Source organism: Mesoplodon bidens (genome assembly GCF_964165515.1).
Source record: "Mesoplodon bidens genome assembly, chromosome: 18".
Taxonomy (NCBI): Eukaryota; Metazoa; Chordata; class Mammalia; order Artiodactyla; family Ziphiidae; genus Mesoplodon; species Mesoplodon bidens.
In genome coordinates, this window is record NC_138175.1 from 14,151,856 (window position 1) to 14,167,989 (window position 16,134).

General features: G+C 45.2%; 1 protein-coding gene across 1 annotated transcript in view; it reads left to right on the forward strand.

Annotated features, from left to right (window-relative positions):
• Nucleotides 1-16,134, forward strand: part of IL34 (interleukin 34) — a 66,929-nt gene that overhangs the window by 23,107 nt on the left and 27,688 nt on the right. Inside the window, exon 2 of the mRNA XM_081217382.1 lies at nucleotides 3,385-3,600. The gene's annotated coding sequence lies outside the window, so the exon portion shown is untranslated. The remainder of the gene's footprint in view (nucleotides 1-3,384; nucleotides 3,601-16,134) is intronic.

The following is a 16,134-nucleotide window of genomic DNA, read 5'->3' on the forward strand; positions in this document are numbered from 1 at the left end:
TGCCCACTGTGAAGTGGGGGAGAAAGCAAGTTATATGGCTCTGGCGATTCCATTTTATTCATACAAACAAGCATACCTCCTCCCTATGTATATGGGCTCATGTGTTGGTGTGAGCAAGGAGAAAGGTGTGGAAGGACAGGTGTTGGCAACTGACGTAAAGCCAGACACGTGAGGTAAAGTTGGGGCACGTAATGTGCACCTGACGTTTTATCTCCTACAGTTTTGGACGGTAGCAGTCTGAAATCAAGGGCCATGCTCCCTCTAAAGGCTGGATTCCTCCTTGTCTCTTCCTAGGTTCACTCCTGTGTCTGGGTTTGAGGCCCACTGTGGGAAAGGTGGGGGGAGGGTAGGGGGAGAATGGGGGGGTTGCTGATAGAACCCGAGGCTGCACACTGCTGTGCTCCCTGTTGAGAGATGGACCCGACTCCCAGTCTATGGGCCACTGACTCTGGTAACAGACATTTCCGGAAGTTCTTGAGGAACCCTCCTTACTCAGGCTGGGTCCCCTTGTGAGGGACCTTGAGTGGCTCCTCATCATGTGTTAGAAAGGTTTTGAAGGCCCGCCCCTTCCCAGCCTCCCATCCTCTCTGTGCCTCCCTCTCTCTCACCCACCTGCTCTGTGACCAGGCCTCCCCACCAGTGTCAGCTGCTCCAGGCTAGGCTTGTAGCTTTTTGTCTTGTGTGCCAACCCCTGGCACACGGGAGAGGCTCGGGTCACAAATGCATGTAGAACAGACTTTAACTCTGACTCATTTAACAAGTTTCACGTTCTCATACAGGTGGCATGGGCAAGAGTAGGGATTGTGGTGGAACCAGGGAGGGTCCTGGGTCAGACTGGTGTGTGTGATGAGAGTGGAGGCTGGCAACTCTCCCCTGGCCCCAGACCTCCCCGTTCCAAGTGGCTTGGGGACAGGGGACTGCGTCTGATTCCCCTTTAGCTGTGATATATGCATGTTAGAAAAGACAGACCAGGCCTCCACTGCGGGCCTCCCTGCATTAATTAGTTAACACGGTGATTGAATTCGCCTCATGATAGGCACTAAGCTAGAAATTCAGTGGGGCTTATGTTCCGGTGGGGATGGGGGCGGGGATGGATGCGAAACTACTGATGCCTGTTTAATTACAATTGCAGTAGCTGTTATAAAACAGCTCTTGGAAGGTGTAACAGAGCAAGTTTGATGATGAGCCAGAACAGAGCCTGTGTGCCAGGGCCTGTGTCCCTGCCAGCAGCCTTGTTAGAGCAGGGCTTGAACCCAAACTCAACAAGTGTGAGGCCAAACATTTGCGGGAAGTTGGGCCTTGTGTGACCAAGACGCTCCCCACAGCGGGGACCTCAGCAAACATCCCCATTTCCCCTCCACCGCTCCTCCCTCTCAACTCAGCTTGAAGAGGAGTTTCTCAAGCTCCATTTTTCAGGTGGGTAAAGTGAGACCTAGAGAAACAACCAATTTGCTCTACTAGGTCCCAAATCAGGAAGGAGGAGCCAAAGCCAGGCTTCTCAGCACTGTTTTCAGCCTGCCCAAGTCCTCACAGTCCATCCTCTGTGAGCCAAAAAATGAGAAACAAAGCTGCTCTGTTCACCGAGATTTCTATTTTCTCCATTGTTCTCCACTAGGGACATTCCTGAATTGGTAAAGAAGGGACTGGCGCAGCCCGAGTCCTGGCAGTTGATTGGCTATGCTGTCCCTAAACCAGAATTGAAAAGTCAGGAGACAGAGAGAATTAGGAGAAGTCTGAGACTCTGAGGACCTCCCAGCCAGAGCTGAGACAGTGAATAGATGCTCAGGACACTGTGATCAGGTCAAAGGAAGAGGGTGGGGAGGGGGCATGGGGGGGGAGTACAGAGGGACAGCCCCCTTGGAGAGGGGGCAGCTGGAGCAAGCAGGGGACTGGCCACCTTATGTGGGTCAGGGGCAGCATGTGAGAGGGTCTGGGAGGGTCTGGGTGTGGGGGAGGGGAAGTGGGGAGGAGGGAGAATTAGGCTGGCAGGGGAAGGGGGAAGAGCATTCTGCTCAGGGAACAGCAGGAGCAAAGGGATTGAGGCTGGTCAGTCAGGTCAGTCATCGTGTGGCGGAAAGGGTGGGCTGCAGAGGTGAGAGCCTGACCCCCTGCTGATCCTGGCTCCATGGAGCAAAGGTTCATGAGAGTCTTGTCCTGTGAGAGAGGAAGGTTGTCGGTCCTATGGGAGGAGGGCTGTTCCAGACACCCCTTAGGCTGAGAAAAGCAGAGAACTCTCCTCTTTCCCCTCAAATGCACATGTCCACTTACATGCAATATTTTTTTAGTTACTTTTACTTTTTTTTTTTACTGTGGTAAAATATACATAACATACCATTTTAAACATTTTTAAGTGTACAATTCAGTGACGTTAAGCACATTTACAATGTTGTGTAACCATTATCCCTATTTCCAGAACTATTTTTAAAGGAATATTTATTTATTTATTTATTTTTAGCTACGTTGGGTCTTCGTTGCTGCACGCGGGCTTTCTCTAGTTGCGGGGAGCCGGGGCTACTCTTCGTTGCGGTGCGCCGGCTTCCATTGTGGTGGCTTCTCCTGTTGCGGAGCACGGGCTCTAGGTGCGCGGGCTTCCGGGCTTCCGTAGTCGTGACGTGCGGGCTCTAGAGCGCAGTCTCAGTAGTTGTGGCGCACCGGCTTATTTGCTCCGCGGCATGTGGGATATTTCCGGACCAGGCCTCGAACCCGCGCCCCTTGCATTGGCAGGCGGATTCTTAACCACGGTGCCACCAGGGAAGCCCGAGAAATTCCGTAGATTTTTTTTTTATGTTGATCTTGTGTCCTGCAACCTTGCTGAGCTCGTTTATTAGCTCATCTTGTTCCCAGTTTTAAGGGGAGAACATTCAGTCGTTCACCATGTAAGTTTCTCATAGATGCCCTTTTTCAGGTTGAGGAAATTCCCTTCTATTCATAATTTGCTGAGAGTTTCCTTGAGAGTGGATGTTGGATTTTTGTCAAAGGGACAAAATCTACTACATCTGCTGAGGTGATCATAAGTTTTTCTTTTTTAGTTTGCTAACATGGGGGATTCACAATGCTCCATTTTCAAATGTGAAACTAACCCTTCATTCTTGGTACTGCATGTGAGATTAGAATAGGACGTGGGCATCCACGTTCCTCCAGAGCATCCCGGGCACTGTCCTCCAAGTAAACTGGGTTTAGTGCCCAGTCATCCGGGGAGAAGGCGGGAGGGGACAGAGGGCAAGGGCGGGGCCAGCACGTACTGCCGGACCCAGCTGCCTGCGTCTGCCGCCTCAGGTGAGCCACCCCAGCTGAGCCAGAGGCCAACCTGGGACCCAGCGGCAGCTCCCCACAGCCTGTGTGCTCTTGGGGTGAGGCGGTCCCTGATCTCAGGCTCTCTTGCAGGGTCTCAACGCTCAGCCCTTGCATCTCCTGGAGCCTCGTTCTCTGCATCTGCGAAACGGAGCTGGTGGTGGCTGGGCAGCCAGAGCACACACACACTGACCCAGGAGGCCGCAAGCTGCGGCCAGTCTGCGCGCCCCACGAAGGGTTCCTGAGTGCAGCAGAGACCGCCCACCAGGCCACACGCGTGCCGGCAGTTCCCTTCTGTGTGCAATGAAGGTAATGATCCTTCCTTCCAGGACTGCTCTCTTCAGTGAACCCATGGTGCCAAACCACTTAAATAAACTAGATAAAAGTGGCCGATGGACTATGTTCGAAGCCGATGCCCCCCACTCACTAGCCGTGTCTTTCCGCCAGTGGCTGAATCTCTCAGCCTTAGTCTCCTCACTTGTAAAATGGAGATAATGATACCAAGAGGTGTGGGTACTGATGATAATTCGGTGTCACCAGGCAGATGAGCGAGCGCCTGGCACAGTGCCTGGCATGTGGGAAATGCTGGGTAACATGTGGGGCATCTCAGGTGCCCAGAGCTGGTGCGGCTGCGGTGGAGACTCTTCTGGAGCTGGAGGAGCCACAGAAGCAGCCAGGGGCAGGAATGTACCCTGCCCTGGTTTAAGTGTGCAGTGATGTGCGTTTGCGGTGCCACTGTGCCACGGGCCGGTGCTCTCAGCAACCCTGCCAGGCTGGCATGATCCTTGCGTCCCACCCAGGTACCAGCGGGGAAGGGGAGGCTCAGAGCTAGAGCTAGAATTGGAATCCAGACGCCCTTGGTCGTTTTGAGGGGTTTGTGCCTTTCTAAAAGGTGAAAGATCTCCCCAGGGTTGATGCTAACTCTGGTCCTACGTTGAAGGGTAGTTGAGAGAGGGAGCTGGGAGAGGAGAAGGGAATCATGTAGCCAAAGAAACTCTTGGTGGATTCTGTCCTTCCCCATCCTGGCCTTGGGCGGGGCTTTTCCTCCAGCTTCCTGGGCTGAGGGTTTAGCTGACCTAGTTCTCCTTCTCTGTTGGCATTTCAGCATCTGGCCCAAATGTCCTACTCATTCACTCAGATATTGTTCATCAGATGTTACTGTCTTCTGTGTGCATAGGCTCTGGGGACACAGTGATGAGGTCAGAACGAGGCTCTGGAGGCCATTCTTACAAGATAACATACAAGTGAACACAGCCAAGATAAATGCAGAAGTGCCACAGGGAGTGTGACAGGGAATGACCTGGGCAGGTCAGAGAAGCCTCTCTATGCAGGTGATGTTTGAGTTGACAAGAAAGAGGCAGCTGGGCAGAAATCTGGGGTGGGACGTTCTAGGCAGAGAAAACAGACATCGTCCTTAAGGAGGAGTCGGTTTGATGTGTAGCTGGAGGTCAGTGTCTGCTTGGACAGTGGGTGGAGTTGGGGGAGGGGTCACCTTGCAGTGTGTGGGGGAAGTCAGGGGGAACAGTGAGGACTTATTCTAAGTGCAGATTCCAGGATTCTTCTGAAAATGAAAAAAATGCTTGTATTCTTTTCTCACCTTCTGTCTTTTGTGATTTGGGGGGCCTCTTATTTGGAAACATATTTGAGGGACTCTCAGAACTGGAAGGAAGTATTGATGCCCACCAGGTCCCCTTTAGCCACTGTTGTACCTACTTCCTGGCTGTCACGAACAGCAGACCCCATGTCATTCTCTAAGCCACCTTGCCAGAGTTACTTGGTGGGGTCACACACCCTGGGGCGGGGGAGGCCACTGACTAGTCACGGGTATGAAAACCCAGCCGCCTTGCCCTAGGGTGGGAGGACTCTGCTGTTATTTATTTAGTTATTTATTTTTAATAAATTTATTTATTTTTGGTTGCGTTGGGTCTTCGTTGCTGTGCGCAGGCCTTCTCTAGTTGTGGTGAGCGGGGGCTACTCTTCGTTGCAGTGCGCAGGCTTCTCATTGTGGTGGCTGCTCTTGTTGCGGAACATGGGCTCTAGGCGTGCAGGCTTCAATAGTTGTGGCACGCAGACTTTCAGTAGTTGTGGCTCGCGGGTCTAGAGCGCAGGCTCACTGGTTGTGGCGCACAGGCTTAGTTGCTCCGCGGCATGTGAGATCTTCTGCGACCAGGGCTCGAACCTGTGTCCCATGCATTGGCAGGCGGATTCTTAACCACTGTGCCACCAGGGAAGTCCTCTGGTGTTATTTAAAAATGCTTTAGCACCCCAAGACCTGCCCTTCCCTATCCTCTCCCCTCACTCCTTCACCTGAAAGTTTTCTCCGGCGAGCTCTCCCTCAATAACTCATATAAAAGCGAACCCCGTCTCAGGCTCTGCTTCTGGGGAAGCCAAGCTTAGACAGGCCATTAGAGACCATGTGTTTTTTGGATTAGAAACTGAGGTTCTAGGTTTAGAAACTTCCAGCTCTGAAAGTCCCTAAAACTGTGTGATTTACTCAATCATGTAACAGGTTAGTGGCAGGGCCAGGCCCAGGAACTACCCAACAGCCAGAAGGCATCAGGGGTATGGGGTGAGGTCTGCTGGTGAACGTGGTGCAGAGCCCATGCCGCAGCTGTGGTTTACCGGCAGCTGTGCTCCCAGATGAAGCTTCATCTCAGGTAAGACCCCCTGTGCATGAATTGCTCCAGAGACTTTATGTCCAGAATTCCACCCCCTTTCTCCTGTATTAGAGTAGTTCACACTAAAGTGTGAAAGATTGGCAGCTCAGAGACAATGCATCCTGAAAAGAAGATGCTTGTTAACCCCAATGAATCTGTAATTCAATGGACTTTTTGTCAGGGTGGTAAAGTGAGTTGGGAGAATGCATACAGTGCAATTCTGTAGGGTTTTGAGGGCATGAGGGAGCCATATATCAGGAAATTCCTCAGCTTTCTCAAGGATCAGCTTCCCCACCCCCATTTCTGCTTCTCCTCACCCTCTTCTCCCCGCAGTCAGATACGTTGAGAAGTGCCGGTGTCTTCCTCAGGTTTCAACAGCAGTGCCTGTCAGAGGTGCGAGTCACTGGAGGGGACAGTGACTCAGCTAAAGAAATAATTTGGCCAAAGGTGCATTTTTGTAAAGAACAGACTGGTGATTTGAGCTAAGCTCCCGGTAAGTGACTGATTTCTCAGAAGCACAGAGGACTGTGTATGATTTAGTAAATTTCCATACCATTTTCTAAAGGGCTGGTATCACTTGCTGGCTCAGGCAGGTTTGTGATATAGGTCTGGGCACGGCAGGGAAGGCACTCCTGAGGAATGGCAGCCTCCCTGGATGGGGTTTCACCTGGACGGTGTTTCACCTTACCGTCCAAGTGGCCTTGGGCAAGTCATTTACTTTTTGCCTGGCACAGCTTCCTCATCTAAACAAATGGAGCTGGATATTCCAGAACCTTGGTCCTCAAAGTATAGTCTGCAGACCAGGAGCATCTACAACACCTGGGAGCTTGTTAGAAATTCAGAGTCCTGAGTTCCACCCCAGACCTTATGAATCTGTATTTTAACAAGATTCCCAAGCCATTCGTATACATATCACAGTTTGAGGAGCCCTGCTCTGGACAAGACCACTCAAATGTAGTCCTTAAACCAGCTGCATCATTATCACCCAAGCTTGTTAGAAATGTAAGTTCCTGAGCTCCAGACCTACTGAATCACATCTCTGAGGGTCGGCCCTAAAAGCCTGTGTTTTAACAGCCTCTCCAGGTGATTCTTAAGCACGCTGACCTTTGAGAAGCACCCTCAGTCAAGTAACATTTATTCTAGCAGAGGTTTGGCTGTAGAGCAGCTGTTCGGTGCTGCTTTGCGGTTCTGGAAACGCTCACATTGCACTCCACAGCAATTCTGGGATGTTCTTTTGTCTTTATCTTGCTTTGCCAAAGAGAAAACTGAAGTTTAAGGGAGGTTAAGTGAGTTGCCCAAGATCTTCCTATCTCACAATGTCTTGCATAGCATTATTGATGTAAGATGTTTCTGGCAAAGTCAGCTGTTACAGGGTAATAAAAGTCCTCATAAATATTTAAGATTACCTGTTGATAAATGACAGAGGCTCTTGGAACATGAGCTGGGATAGATTTTGTGGGTCTTGATCAAGGCTTAGGAGCTCATGAACTGCAGCTCTTCTTTTACAGTTTCTTGTTTTGATTAGATAATATGTTCACATGGTTTAAACATCATATAGTAAAGGACTGTAGTCAAAGTTTTTCTTTCACTCTTGTTCCATAACCACCCAGTACCTTCCTCCTCAGGTTAACTGTTTTTGTTTTTTTTAATTAATTAATTTATTGTGGCTGCTCCGGGTCTTAGTTGTGGCACATGGGCTGTTCATTGCACTGTGAGGGATCTTTTTTTTTTTTTTTGCGGTACGCGGGCTTCTCACTCTTGTGGCCTCTCCCGTTGCAGAGCACAGGCTCCAGACCCGCAGGCTCAGCAGCCATGGCTCACGGGCCCAGCCAGTCCGTGGCATGTGGGATCTTCCCGGACCGGGACACGAACCCGTGTCCCCTGCATCGGCAGGCGGACTCTCAACCACTGCGCCACCAGGGAAGCCCTATGAGGGATCTTTTGTTGTAGCATGCGGACTTCTTAGTTGCAGCACGCATGCAGGATCTAGGTCCCCGACCAGGGATCGAACACAGGCCCCCTGCATAGGGAACGCAGAGTCTTACCCACTGGATGACCAGGGAAGTTCCCCACCAGGTAACTGTTTTTAGTTTATTGGATTTAACCTAATTAAAGCTGATCCTTGGCAAAGCTGTGGAATCTCCTGATATATGGCTACCCTCATTACCCCCAAAATCTCTGAACTTGCAGTATATGCATTTTTCCAATTCACTTTATCATCCTGACAAAAAGTCCATCAAATTACACATTTTCTTGGGTTACAAGCATCTTCTTTTAAGGATGCACCATCTCTAAGAGGTTCTGAGCTGCCACTCTCTCACACTTTAGTGTGAATTATTCTAATACAGCGTCTCTTTATACAAATATAAGCATATACAAATATATATATATATGTGTTCTATATCACATATATTAACTATATATAATAGCATATATCACATATATTTAATGCTTTGTCACCTCTGCCGACACAAGTTACAAACTAGAATACACGGTGCTGTTCTGTGCCTTGCTTGTTTCACTGAATATATTACACAGTTCTATTGTGTGATAGCCGTTGTTTCCATTCTGTTATCACAGACATTGCTTGTATAGGTGGCATTTTGCCAGTGCTTATTATGTGTGCAGGATAAATTCCCAGAAATGAGATTGCTAGGTATCTGTATTTGTAATTTCAAGCGATATTGCCAATTTGCCCTCCTTAAGTTAGTACCAGTTTGCACCTCCACCAGCTTTGGATGAGAAGTTTTTGTTTTCTCACCTCTTTGTCAGCTCGTTAAAGTGTCACATCATTGGATTTTTACCAATCTGGTAGGTGAAAAACAGTGACTCAATTGAGTCTTCATTTAAATTTGTAATGAAAGTTTTAAACTTAGAATATGTGTTTACAGAGCATTTCTATTTCTTTTTCTATGACTCTCTTACTATTAGTATTCTGCTTATTTTAAAAATTGGATTGTAGGGACTTCCCTGGCAGTCCAGGGAAGACTTCACCTTCCAATGCAGGGGGTGCGGGTTCTATCCCTGGTCGGGGAGGTAAGATCCCACATGCCTGGAGGCCAAAGAACCAAAACATAAAACAGAGGCAATATTGTAACAAATTCAATAAAGACTTTGGAAATAGTCCACATCAAAAAAAATCTTAAAAAAAATTGTATAGTTGCCTTTTTCTTTATTTCTAGGAACTGATTATCTATTAGGGAAGGTTGGCCTTTCGCCTTTGTTAAAAGTCGTGTCTAATTTAGTGTTTCTCTTTTATTTTGTTGATGGTTGGTTGGTTTTGTTTGCATGTGTTTTTATTTTTTGCCGTCAAATTTATCATTCATTTCTTTTACGGCTTCTGAATGTTGAATCATAGGTACAAAGGTCTGCCCCACTTCAAGATAACATGTTATTTATTTCCTTCTATGATTTTACATCCAAATTTTGATCCATTTGGAATTTATCCTGAGGCATGCTGTAAGGTATAGATCCAACTTTTTTTTTTTTTTTTTCAGATGGCTATCTTTTCTCTGCTGAATTGAAAAGCTACTTTTATCATAAGCTGTTTATCATAAGCTTTTTTTCTCATACATATGTGGGTCTGTTTCAGAACTTGCTACTCTTTTCCATTGGTTTCTCTGTTTATTCATGTTCATTTATGTTCACAGTTTTGCTTGCTACAGTTTACAATATTTAAAAATATCTTTTGGGGCCTCCCTGGTGGCGCAGTGGTTGAGAGTCCGCCTGCCGATGCAGGGGACGCGGGTTCGTGCCCCGGTCTGGGAGGATCCCACATGCCGCGGAGCGGCTGGGCCCGTGAGCCATGGCCGCTGGGCCTGCGCGTCCGGAGCCTGTGCTCCGCAATGGGAGAGGCCACAGCAGTGAGAGGCCCACATACCGCAAAAAGAAAAAAAAAAAAAAAAAAAAAAATCTTTTGGTATATTGAAGGGCTGCCCCTTATTTTTAGATCTCTTTCAGGCTACTCTTGCTTATTTGTTTTTCTATTTGAACTTTGAAATCTGGTATATAATTACACACACACATGTTGGTGTTTTTACTGGAATTGCTTTAATAAAAACTGAAGTGTAACACACATACAGGAAAGGGAACAATTTGTAAGTATACGGCTTGATAAATTATCATATAGTAAAGTGAACTATTACCCAGATCTGGAACTGGAGCAGTACCACCATGGAGAAGCCCCCCTCCGGTCCCCAAGCAGTTATTACTACATCGCCCTCTTCCAAAAGGTAATTATCATCCTCATTTCTTATGTCATAGATTAGTTTTGATGTTTTTTTAAAACTTTATATAAATGGATTCTTTTGTATTTGGCTTCTTTTGCTCAACATTATATTTGTGAGGTTTTTTAAGTCTGTCCTCCTGCTGATGGACAATTAAGTTGTTCCCAGTTTTTGGCTATCATGAATAATGCTGCCATGAACATTGTAACACATGGCTTTTGATGCCCCTATATATACATTTCTGCTGGATATTTACTTACGAGAGAACTTATACATGGGATATGCATATGTTTGACTTCAGAAAATACTGCCAAACTGTGTTCCAAATAGATATGTAACCATTTACCCTCCTTCCAGTGGTATCTGAGAATTCCAGTTATTCCTAGTTCCTGCAACAATTGGTTTTGTTGGTCATTTGGATTTTACTTACTCTGGTGTGTGTGTAGTGGTAATTAATTGTGGTTTTAATTTTCACTTCTGTAATGACTAATGAGGTTAAGCACTTTAAAATATGTATTTGTTGGCTATTTAAATATTCTCTTTCGTGAAATGTACTGGGATTGCTTCAAACTTATACATTAACTTCAGAGAATGGACATATTGATGATGTTGGATGTTCCTATCCAGGAACATGGTATATCTTTCCATTTGTTTAAATCTTCTGTGTCCTTTAGTATTGTTTTTTGTTGTTGTTTTTTTGTGGTATGTGGGCCTCTCACTGTTGTGGCCTCTCCTGTTGCGGAGCACAGGCTCCCTTTAGTATTGTTCGCAGTGTTTTGGTATGGATCTTGCACATTTTTTGATAGGTTTATCCCTAGATATTGTATGTTTTTTATGGAGTCTTTTCTAACTGGCTGTTGTTTGTAGTAGTTTCTTAATTAATTCTTTTAGCTGTTCTAGGCTTATAATCATTTCATCTATAAATACAAATATGTTTCCAATTCCAATTCCTCCTATGCAATTCTTTACTTTTTGTGTTTTTAACTGAGATATAATTGACATATAACATTGTATTAGTTTTGGGTGTACAAAATAATGATTCCATATATGTATATGTGTGAAATGATTACCACAATAAGTTTGGTTAACATTCGTCACCACAAGTAGTTATGATTTTTTCTTATGATGAGAACTTTTAAGATTTGCTCCTTTAGTAACTTTCAAATATACAATACAGTATTGTTAACTATAGTCACCGTGCTGTACATTATATTCCCTCATCCAATTATTTTATCTCTCATTTCTTTAGCTTATCTAATTGCACTGACTAGTACCTCCTGTACAGTGATAGTGTGCACATGTGTGTTATATCTGACTTTAGTGGGAATGCGTCTGGTGTTTGGTGTTTTCTAGTTAAGCAAAATGCTGGCTTTTGACTGAGACTTATACATTTTATCTTATTAAGGAATTATCCATTGATTCCTACTTTGGGATTTTTTTATCAGGAAAGTGTGTTTTTTGTCAAATTTTGTCAAATGCTTATTCAACATTTATGGATTTCCTGGGATCTGTCATTATGTTATACTATATTTAGAAGTTTCTGGCAGTTCCCTGGTGGACTAGTGGTTAAGATTCTGGGCTTTCATGGCCGTGGCCTGGGTTCAGTCCCTGGTCAGGGAACTAAGATCCTGTGAGCCGTGCAGTACAGCCAAGAAAAAAAAAAAAAAAGAAGTTTCTTAATATTGAACCATCCCTGTACTCCTGGAGTAAATTCCCCTTGGTCTTTTCTTTCTTTCTTTTTTGGCCACGCCATGTGGCTTGCAGGATATTACTTCCCTGACTAGGGATTGAACCCAGGCCACCGAAGTGAAAGTACCAAGTCCTAACCACTGGACTGCTAGGGAATTCCCTCCCTTTGGTTTTTTAATGTGCTGTGCCACCCTACTGGAGACGGTTCTTTGACTGAGCCAACAGCTACTGTGGACTCCTCTGGAGAGGATCTAGGGACATGTACAGAGTCAGTACATATGGGCTGAAGTGTCCTTTCCTAAAGTAAGGAACCATCGGTTTGATTCTTTTTTTGTTTGTTTTTTTCTTTTTCTTTTTTTTTTTTTGATTGGTTTTGGTTTGATTCTTTTTTAGCAAACCCAGCTCCAAACTCCTTCCTGCTGTAATGGACAACAGAAACTGGGGTTTTGGGAATCCCCTGGTGGTCCAGTGGTTAGGACTCTGTGCTTTCACTGCCGTGGGTCTGGGTTCAATCCCTGGCCAGGAAACTAGGTCCCACAGGCCATGTGGTGCAGCCAAAAGAAAAACAAAAAAACCCCGACAACTGGGGTTTTCCATCCAGTTGGGAAAAAATGCATGTTTATGATCTTAGCCTTTTTTTCAATTTAGCTGTGTTGTCGTTTGGTTAACTTTCATCTCAAAACAAAATAAAACATTCCAAAACCCAAAAAACAAAATTAAACAACCTTAATCCTGTCACACTCAGTTTTTGTTTATATAATGCTTTGGAGGATGTCCCAGTAGACTTTGGGACTCACTGCTCTATTGTTTCTCAAGAAGGGAAAAAAGTTGAAGGAGTCTGGATATGTAACAAACCTTTGGGTTCTCAGTCACTGGGGAATCCAGTGCCCAATCCAAAGAAGAGGCATCCACTTGGCAGTGCAGCCAGTGGTTAAGACTTCCAGGCCAATTTGTCTGGGCTCAAATCCCTCCTCTGTGTACTGCTGTGTGACCTCAGACAAGTTATATCACCTCTCTGGTCCTCAGTGCCCTCATTGAAAATTAAAGATAATAATGGTCCTACCTCTAGCCTTGTTGTGAGGATTCGGTGAGTTCATGCCTGGCAAGTTCCTTGGGCCATAAATGTGGGGGATCCGGAATGGGGATTAGAGTATCCAGTGTGGATTGGGCCAGGTGGTCTTTGCATTCAGTGACCTTCCTGACCTCTGCTGATGCCAATCCTCATGCAGATATCTGCCAGTGTGGTTAGACAGGTGACTGGCAAGTTCTCAGGGTCAGGGGCTTCTAAGATGAAGCAAAATAATGAAATAAAAATTCCCCTTTTGTAAGTGTCTGGGCTGCAGAAAGCAAAGGAATGGAAGATTCCTTAAGGTTGATATTTCAGATAATAAATTTGTGAGTTACTGAAGAGCTGGGTTAAGGCTCTTGGCCCCTAATCAGGCTTTTCTGCAGCCTTTAATTCTAAGGCTTGGACCTCCCTCAGAAGTGGGTTGATTCATTTTTGAATGGGGCGTCTGCAAGGTGGCTTTCTTAGGTAGTGCTGCCTGTAGTCCCCATAGTATTTGTGTCTGAGGGGGTAAAAGAGGCATTTTGCTGTGGGCAGAGGGAACAGATGTGGAGGGTGGTTGAGTGTGAAGGGAGCCATGGGGAGGGAGGGGATCCCTGGGCAGTGCCCGGTTCTCCCACTAAATGGATTCTGAACGGCATTGCCTGGCTCTCCTTCCGGTGTTCTGTCTAATTTGGTGAAGCAGAAGCCAAAGGAGGCCTCATCACCAACTTGCTGTTTCCAATGAGCTGTTTGCAATTTTTAAAATTGTAGTATAATTACTTAAAATAAAAGGCACAGACCTTAAACATTCTGTTTGATGGTTTGTTAGTTTCCTAGGGCTACTGTAACAAAGTACCACAAATTTGGTGGCTTAAAAGAACAGAAATGTGTTCTCTCACAGGCCTGGAGGCTAGAAATCCAAAATGAAGGTGTCAACAGGGCCCTGATTTCTTTGACCTTTCATTGCCGCTTCTGGTGGTTGCTCACAATTCCTTGGCTTGTGGACATGTCATTCTGATCTCTCTCTCGATCGTCACGTTGTATTCTCCCTGTGTGTCTCTATTTTCTCTTCTTATAAGGACGCCAATCATTGGATTAGGGCCTCCCGTAATCTGGTATGACCTCACTCTAATTTAACGAATTAAATCTGCAAAGCCCCTATTTCCAAATAAGGTCACATTCTAAGATTCCAGTGGACATGAATTTTGGGGGGGACACTATTCATCCCAGTACAGATGGCTTTTGACAATTGTGTATACCCAGGTGACCACCACCCCAGTCAACAACAAGGATATTTCCATCACTATGGATTTGCTCATGCCCCTTTCTAGTCAGTTCCTACCACTACCACCCACCCTAGACAATCACTGTTCTGATTTCTGTAACTGTAGATTAGGTTTTTGCCTGTCCTTGTATTCGAGTAAATGGAATTACGTAGCATGTGCTCTTTCATGTCTGGCCTCTTTTGCTCAAAATGTTTTTGAGATTCATCCATGTTGTTGCATGGATCACCAGTTTGTTCCTTTTTCTTGCTGAGTAGTCTTCTGCTGTGTGATTATACCACAGTTTGTATATCCATTCTTCTATTGATGAACATTTGGATTGTTTTCAGCTTTTGGAACTGCATATTATTCGTAGCATGAATATAGTAGCAATGCTCATTCTTGTTTGTTCTTTTGTGGACATAGATCTTGATTTTTCTAGGTTAATACTAGGAGTAGGATTGCTGCTTCATAGAACAGGTGTATATTTCGCTTTATTAGAATTGCCAAACAGTCTTCCAAAATGATTGTATGCTCCCAAGAGCGATGTGTAAGAGTTCCAGTTGCTTTGTATCCTCATGAACTTGGTTACTTTCTTGGTGGTAGTTATTTTCTTTGATGCATAGAGAGGATAACTCTCTGCAGAGGTTTCCATCCACAGAGCTGTCGAGCTAAAGTCCCTTCAGCTACTGACTTCTGCTTCACTCATTTTTGTTTTCTTTTTTATCGTGTTGCTCCAAGGAATCTTTCAGGCAAAAAGGTCTGCTGGAGTCCCTTTGTCCACTGTCCCTTTTTTCTGAGAAGAGCAAAAGTATGGACCCTCCACACTCTGTTCTTCTACTCTTGAGTCTCCTTGCTTGTTGGAGGTCAGAAGTTGAAGGTCAGAGGTTGGAGTCCTTCAGAAGGACATCAGCAACTTTCTTGAAGCAGGAGCTGTTCAGAGTGTTCAGGGGTCCCACGTGACTAGTTCCACACTGTGTTTGTTTCTTTCTTTCACAGTCAAGTATTTTGCTCACAGATCTCTATTGATGGTACAAAAGCAACAGCAATAAAGGAAATCATTCAGAAATAAAAGAGAGAAGTTCACTGGTCTTGGAATGTATTTGGAGAGTGGGGGTGGATTAGTTGCCTTTAAAGTTAAAACTGTAAAATTACCACTTAATAAAAGCCTGTGCTTTGAAAAAATAAAAAAGAGAAAGCTTAAGTTTTCCAAAACCCATCTTTACTGCAATTTATAATAGTGAATACTAAAAATAGTAAATACTGCATACCATCCCATGTTCTAAGTTTTCCATATATAGAAACTCGGTAAATACTCCCATAACGCTTTGAGGTCAGAATTTTGTATCAAGGCCATTTTACAGATGAGGAACCTGAGGCAAGAAGAGAATGCTGACCTCTCCCAAGGCAAGGTGGAGCCAGAATTTGAACTCAAGGGTTCTAGCTTCAGAGTCTGTACATATCTTACCTGCACATTTTTTCCTTAGGGTCATTCACATTTTGGAAACCTAGTCACATTTATTTAAAAAGGAAACATTGGAACACGGGTTCGAGCCCTGGTCTGGGAAGATCCCACATGCCGCAGAGCCACTAGGTCCGTGCACCACAACTACTGAGCTTGCGCGTCCGGAGCCTGTGCTCCGCAACAAGAGAGGCCGCGACAGTGAGAGGCCCGCGCACCGCGATGAAGAGTGGCCCCCGCTCGCCGCAAATAGAGAAAGCCCTCGCACAGAAACGAAGACCCAACACAGTCAAAAATAATAAATAAAAAAAAAAATAAATAAAAAATAAAAAGGAAACATTATATCACTACCATAAACAGGAGATCCATATCACTTGCCAAAAATAGATGATAACTATAAAAACAAATACTCTGATAACAGTATTATTCTAACTTATTCCTATTGTTTCTCCCCCCAACACCATTTTTTTTTAATGGTTTGTGCTTTTGGTGTCAAATA